Source organism: Schistocerca americana, chromosome 6, assembly GCF_021461395.2.
Source record: "Schistocerca americana isolate TAMUIC-IGC-003095 chromosome 6, iqSchAmer2.1, whole genome shotgun sequence".
In the NCBI taxonomy this organism is placed as follows: Eukaryota; Metazoa; Arthropoda; class Insecta; order Orthoptera; family Acrididae; genus Schistocerca; species Schistocerca americana.
The window spans coordinates 289,804,580-289,812,079 of record NC_060124.1 but is presented as its reverse complement, the minus strand read 5'-3'; the positions used below and the strand labels follow the sequence as shown (position 1 = coordinate 289,812,079).

The 7,500-nt window shown below is 56.1% G+C and overlaps 3 non-coding genes across 3 annotated transcripts in view; all 3 read left to right on the top strand.

Moving 5' to 3' along the window:
- The first annotated feature begins 3,404 nt into the window (after positions 1-3,404).
- Positions 3,405-5,314, top strand: LOC124620990. Its single transcript, XR_006980485.1, has one exon. It is a non-coding gene; the product is annotated as a small subunit ribosomal RNA (ribosomal RNA).
- Positions 5,315-5,665: 351 nt separating this feature from the next.
- On the top strand, positions 5,666-5,820 carry LOC124620751. The gene has a single exon (XR_006980294.1). It is a non-coding gene; the product is annotated as a 5.8S ribosomal RNA (ribosomal RNA).
- Positions 5,821-6,008: 188 nt separating this feature from the next.
- Positions 6,009-7,500, top strand: part of LOC124621048 — a 4,222-nt gene continuing 2,730 nt past the window's right edge. The window contains exon 1 of the ribosomal RNA XR_006980531.1: positions 6,009-7,500. This exon is cut by the window's right edge and continues 2,730 nt beyond it. This is a non-coding gene — a ribosomal RNA (large subunit ribosomal RNA).

Genomic DNA, 7,500 nt, shown 5'->3' with positions numbered 1-7,500 from the left:
CCAGACCGGGAGGTCCACTCACAAAACAGAATATCCCACCCTTCCGACAACCACCATTGCTCAGCTAAGCCACCAACACCCACACATGTCCTACACAGGGGTACACCCAACATCACAATACTGCCTCCTGTCACAGCACACAAACAATGGCAGGAATGAAAGACACAGGTCTGCCACAAGCATGGAATCAGAGCGCCGCCTGTCATGAGCCAAAGGTGCATCCTGACGTGGCAAATCAGATGATGCCGCAGGCATCCACTTACTATAATCACAATCAACAAACCGGCCGCCGCCGCCGCCCCCCCCCCCCCAATACACCTTTCCTTACAACAATGTGTACCTTAACCTAACCCATATTGTACCTTAACCTAACCCATATTGTACCTTAACCTAACCCATATTGTACCTTAACCTAACCCATATTGTGCCTTAACCTAACCCATATTGTGCCTTAACCTAACCCATATTGTGCCTTAACCTAACCCATATTGTGCCTTAACCTAACCCATATTGTGCCTTAACCTAACCCATATTGTGCCTTAACCTAACCCATATTGTGCCTTAACCTAACCCATATTGTGCCTTAACCTAACCCATATTGTGCCTTAACCTAACCCACGTTGCGCCTTAACCTAACCCACGTTGCGCCTTAACCTAACCCACGTTGCGCCTTAACCTAACCCACGTTGCGCCTTAACCTAACCCACGTTGCGCCTTAACCTAACCCACGTTGCGCCTTAACCTAACCCACGTTGCGCCTTAACCTAACCCACGTTGCGCCTTAACCTAACCTATATTGCGCCTTAACCTAACCTATATTGCGCCTTAACCTAACCTATATTGCGCCTTAACGTAACCTATATTGCGCCTTAACCTAACCTATATTGCGCCTTAACCTAACCTATATTGCGCCTTAACGTAACCTATATTGCGCCTTAACCTAACCCACGTTGCGCCTTAACCTAACGCACGTTGCGCCTTAACCTAACCCACGTTGCGCCTTAACCTAACCTATATTGCGCCTTAACCTAACCTATATTGCGCCTTAACGTAACCTATATTGCGCCTTAACCTAACCTATATTGCGCCTTAACCTAACCTATATTGCGCCTTAACGTAACCTATATTGCGCCTTAACCTAACCCACGTTGCGCCTTAACCTAACGCACGTTGCGCCTTAACCTAACCCACGTTGCGCCTTAACCTAACCCACGTTGCGCCTTAACCTAACCCACGTTGCGCCTTAACCTAACCCACGTTGCGCCTTAACCTAACCCACGTTGCGCCTTAACCTAACCCACGTTGCGCCTTAACCTAACCCACGTTGCGCCTTAACCTAACCCACGTTGCGCCTTAACCCAACACACGTTGGGCCTTAACCCAACACACGTTGGGCCTTAACCCAACACACGTTGGGCCTTAACCCAACACACGTTGGGCCTTAACCCAACACACGTTGGGCCTTAACCCAACACACGTTGGGCCTTAACCCAACACACGTTGGGCCTTAACCCAACACACGTTGGGCCTTAACCCAACACACGTTGGGCCTTAACCCAACACACGTTGGGCCTTAACCCAACACACGTTGGGCCTTAACCCAACACACGTTGGGCCTTAACCCAACACACGTTGGGCCTTAACCCAACACACGTTGGGCCTTAACCCAACACACGTTGGGCCTTAACCCAACACACGTTGGGCCTTAACCTGCTCTGTAATTGTCATACGACGCGTTAAATTAGTGTAGTGTTGCCTAACTGCAACCCCCGCAATATAGTTTGCTACTCGCACTGCCCGGTCCCCAGAGTATCGCTTCATGTTAAACACCTTGCAGCTATACACTGTAATGCGGATGGCAGCAGGACGTACATGCTCAATGCCCTTCGCAGTTGTTCATTGGCATTCGCATGGCGAAGCACAGCCTACGTTGTGGTACGGCTTGTGTCAACTGTCCGCTGATGTTGTACGTCCAAATCACACACTGTACTGCACATTGGTCCTCATGTACTGAATGATACATCGTGGTACATGTTTGACCGTACCACGACTGCGCCAACAACGGCGAACCATACGGTCCAAATATTGTGCACTCAGCTACGTGTCGTCTCCCTATAAGAGCTGGATTGCAGTATGGTATGCCGTGGATGGCGATCAGCATGAGCCGTCTGTTGATGTAGTGGCGCGTGTTGTCAGACGTAGTCGTCTCTTCTCACACACCGTGATAGCATGGTGCACTGCGTGCCACATCTGCGACATGCGACAGAGGCCGGTTGACAGTCGTTCGCGCAATGGACATCGCATACGTACGGGGGCCACCTTCCACGTGTTCGCGAAGCGTGCACATGTTGTTGCGTGTATGTGGGCAGACATAGTGTGTCGTGACACCTGACACAGGCATGCAACAATCGTTGAATTTGCAAATGGCGATGGACGTCTACGTTTGCTGGTGACGTTACGCAAATGAACAACTGGTAAACCGTTGTGGTGCGGTTGTTCTCGCTAGAGGTGAATCAGTGATGGCGACGATCGGTTGAGCTACCAACCGGTTGTTTCAGCGATACCCACCATGCCCACGAACGTGAATGGCATGTGGGTGTGAAGCGATACGCGGCGGTGGCTGGGTGGGACCGTCCCCGGCCGGTGAGGGGGGGCCTCCCGGCGTGCTGGCCGCGCGGTGCGTGGGCGCACGCGCTACAGCCGGCTGGTGGGGGCGGCCAGTGGCAGGCGCGCCGGCCGACGGAGGCGGCAGGCGGCGCAGCTGCGCGCCGGCGCACCCTGCACGCGGCGCCGTGCGGCCAAAGTAGGTCCTCGCGGGCCCGGTGCGAAGCGCGGTGGACATCTGCAGTGTGCTGGTCCGATTGAGGACTGTGTGCGCTGAGGATGCGCCGCCGCCCGGCGCTCGGCGCCGCGACGCCGTCTGCTGCTCGGTCGCCTCTGCGGTTCTCGCAGGTGGTTTGTATCGCAGCTGTGCGGACGTGTTGGCGCGTGCGCTGTGCTGGGAGAGTTCGCTTCGGCACCCAAGTGGGGCTTTTGTCCTTCTGTGGCGCTGGCGTTGGAGCTGCCGGCCACCGTAGGTGGCGCGTGTTGTCTCCCGCCGGCAATGCCACGACAGCACGCTCCCGGGCCTCTGTCGGCAGCGGCAAGCTCAGTTGGGAGCACGGGTGGTCGCACCTAAAGCGTCTACTCGCCAAACTCCGGGCGATTGCGCCTCTCTCGAACCCGACCAAGTACTTAGGACGGCGCTGCGCGCCGCAGGGACCTGAGAGGGTTTCGAGGTGTATTGTGCAGGGGAGCTCAGCCTCCTCCTGTTTGCAGAATAATTGAGCGGACGCTTGCGTGTTCGCGCGGGCCCCCGGGACACACTCCCGGGCGGCCGGCTGCTCAGCTCTAGTTGACGCAGCTCCCTGGTTGATCCTGCCAGTAGTCATATGCTTGTCTCAAAGATTAAGCCATGCATGTGTCAGTACAAGTCGCATTAAGGTGAAACCGCGAATGGCTCATTAAATCAGTTATGGTTCCTTAGATCGTACCCACGTTACTTGGATAACTGTGGTAATTCTAGAGCTAATACATGCAAACAGAGTCCCGACCAGAGATGGAAGGGACGCTTTTATTAGATCAAAACCAATCGGTCGGCTCGTCCGGTCCGTTTGCCTTGGTGACTCTGAATAACTTTGGGCTGATCGCACGGTCCTCGTACCGGCGACGCATCTTTCAAATGTCTGCCTTATCAACTGTCGATGGTAGGTTCTGCGCCTACCATGGTTGTAACGGGTAACGGGGAATCAGGGTTCGATTCCGGAGAGGGAGCCTGAGAAACGGCTACCACATCCAAGGAAGGCAGCAGGCGCGCAAATTACCCACTCCCGGCACGGGGAGGTAGTGACGAAAAATAACGATACGGGACTCATCCGAGGCCCCGTAATCGGAATGAGTACACTTTAAATCCTTTAACGAGTATCTATTGGAGGGCAAGTCTGGTGCCAGCAGCCGCGGTAATTCCAGCTCCAATAGCGTATATTAAAGTTGTTGCGGTTAAAAAGCTCGTAGTTGGATTTGTGTCCCACGCTGTTGGTTCACCGCCCGTCGGTGTTTAACTGGCATGTATCGTGGGACGTCCTGCCGGTGGGGCGAACTGAAGGCGTGCGACGCGCCTCGTGCGTGCTCGTGCGTCCCGAGGCGGACCCCGTTGCAATCCTACCAGGGTGCTCTTGAGTGAGTGTCTCGGTGGGCCGGCACGTTTACTTTGAACAAATTAGAGTGCTTAAAGCAGGCAAGCCCGCCTGAATACTGTGTGCATGGAATAATGGAATAGGACCTCGGTTCTATTTTGTTGGTTTTCGGAACCCGAGGTAATGATTAATAGGGACAGGCGGGGGCATTCGTATTGCGACGTTAGAGGTGAAATTCTTGGATCGTCGCAAGACGAACAGAAGCGAAAGCATTTGCCAAGTATGTTTTCATTAATCAAGAACGAAAGTTAGAGGTTCGAAGGCGATCAGATACCGCCCTAGTTCTAACCATAAACGATGCCAGCCAGCGATCCGCCGCAGTTCCTCCGATGACTCGGCGGGCAGCCTCCGGGAAACCAAAGCTTTTGGGTTCCGGGGGAAGTATGGTTGCAAAGCTGAAACTTAAAGGAATTGACGGAAGGGCACCACCAGGAGTGGAGCCTGCGGCTTAATTTGACTCAACACGGGAAACCTCACCAGGCCCGGACACCGGAAGGATTGACAGATTGATAGCTCTTTCTTGATTCGGTGGGTGGTGGTGCATGGCCGTTCTTAGTTGGTGGAGCGATTTGTCTGGTTAATTCCGATAACGAACGAGACTCTAGCCTGCTAACTAGTCGCGTGACATCCTTCGTGCTGTCAGCGATTACTTTTCTTCTTAGAGGGACAGGCGGCTTCTAGCCGCACGAGATTGAGCAATAACAGGTCTGTGATGCCCTTAGATGTTCTGGGCCGCACGCGCGCTACACTGAAGGAATCAGCGTGTCTTCCTAGGCCGAAAGGTCGGGGTAACCCGCTGAACCTCCTTCGTGCTAGGGATTGGGGCTTGCAATTGTTCCCCATGAACGAGGAATTCCCAGTAAGCGCGAGTCATAAGCTCGCGTTGATTACGTCCCTGCCCTTTGTACACACCGCCCGTCGCTACTACCGATTGAATGATTTAGTGAGGTCTTCGGACTGGTACGCGGCATTGACTCTGTCGTTGCCGATGCTACCGGAAAGATGACCAAACTTGATCATTTAGAGGAAGTAAAAGTCGTAACAAGGTTTCCGTAGGTGAACCTGCGGAAGGATCATTACCGACTAGACTGCATGTCTTTCGATGTGCGTGTCGTGTCGCGCAACACGCTACCTGTACGGCTCGCAGTAGCCGTGCGCCGCGTGCGGAACCACGCGTGCTTCTCAAAACTAACGCCAATGTTGTGTGGTACGAGCGCTGAAGCGCTGGAGCGGCTGGCCTGCGGCACCTGGCGCCTGGCGCCGGTTTTGAATGACTTTCGCCCGACTGCCTGTCCGCTCCGGTGTGGAGCCGTACGACGCCCATCGGCCGTGAGGCCGTTGGACACAGAACGCTTGAACAGGGGACGCCACACGCCTACGTCCCGCCTATGCAACTGTCTTGAAAGAGACAGTGGAAACTAAGAAAAGATCACCCAGGACGGTGGATCACTCGGCTCGTGGGTCGATGAAGAACGCAGCAAATTGCGCGTCGACATGTGAACTGCAGGACACATGAACATCGACGTTTCGAACGCACATTGCGGTCCATGGATTCCGTTCCCGGGCCACGTCTGGCTGAGGGTCGGCTACGTATACTGAAGCGCGCGGCGTTTGCCCCGCTTCGCAGACCTGGGAGCGTCGCGGCCGCCTGTGGGGCCGGCCGCGCCTCCTTAAACGTGCGATGCGCGCCCGTCGCCTGGCGGTTCGCATACCGGTACTTACTCGGTAGCGTGCACAGCCGGCTGGCGGTGTGGCGTGCGACACCTCGTACAACGACCTCAGAGCAGGCGAGACTACCCGCTGAATTTAAGCATATTACTAAGCGGAGGAAAAGAAACTAACAAGGATTCCCCCAGTAGCGGCGAGCGAACAGGGAAGAGTCCAGCACCGAACCCCGCAGGCTGCCGCCTGTCGTGGCATGTGGTGTTTGGGAGGGTCCACTACCCCGACGCCTCGCGCCGAGCCCAAGTCCAACTTGAATGAGGCCACGGCCCGTAGAGGGTGCCAGGCCCGTAGCGGCCGGTGCGAGCGTCGGCGGGACCTCTCCTTCGAGTCGGGTTGCTTGAGAGTGCAGCTCCAAGTGGGTGGTAAACTCCATCTGAGACTAAATATGACCACGAGACCGATAGCGAACAAGTACCGTGAGGGAAAGTTGAAAAGAACTTTGAAGAGAGAGTTCAAAAGTACGTGAAACCGTTCTGGGGTAAACGTGAGAAGTCCGAAAGGTCGAACGGGTGAGATTCACGCCCATCCGGCCACTGGCCTCCGCCCTCGGCAGATGGGGCCGGCCGCCCGCGCGGAGCAATCCGCGGCGGGGTCGTGTCCGGTTGCCTTTCCACTCGCCGCGGGGTGGGGCCGTTCCGGTGTGCGGTGGGCCGCACTTCTCCCCTAGTAGGACGTCGCGACCCGCTGGGTGCCGGCCTACGGCCCGGGTGCGCAGCCTGTCCTTCCGCGGGCCTCGGTTCGCGTCTGTTGGGCAGAGCCCCGGTGTCCTGGCTGGCTGCCCGGCGGTATATCTGGAGGAGTCGATTCGCCCCTTTGGGCGCTCGGGCTCCCGGCAAGCGCGCGCGGTTCTTCCCGGATGACGGACCTACCTGGCCCGGCCCCGGACCCGCGCCGCTGTTGGCTCGGGATGCTCTCGGGCGGAATAATCGCTCCCGTCAGCGGCGCTTCAGCTTTGGACAATTTCACGACCCGTCTTGAAACACGGACCAAGGAGTCTAACATGTGCGCGAGTCATTGGGCTGTACGAAACCTAAAGGCGTAATGAAAGTGAAGGTCTCGCCTTGCGCGGGCCGAGGGAGGATGGGGCTTCCCCGCCCTTCACGGGGCGGCGGCCTCCGCACTCCCGGGGCGTCTCGTCCTCATTGCGAGGTGAGGCGCACCTAGAGCGTACACGTTGGGACCCGAAAGATGGTGAACTATGCCTGGCCAGGACGAAGTCAGGGGAAACCCTGATGGAGGTCCGTAGCGATTCTGACGTGCAAATCGATCGTCGGAGCTGGGTATAGGGGCGAAAGACTAATCGAACCATCTAGTAGCTGGTTCCCTCCGAAGTTTCCCTCAGGATAGCTGGTGCTCGTACGAGTCTCATCCGGTAAAGCGAATGATTAGAGGCCTTGGGGCCGAAACGACCTCAACCTATTCTCAAACTTTAAATGGGTGAGATCTCCGGCTTGCTTGATATGCTGAAGCCGCGAGCAAACGACTCGGATCGGAGTGCCAAGTGGGCCACTTTTGGTAAGCAGAACTGGCGCTGTGGGAT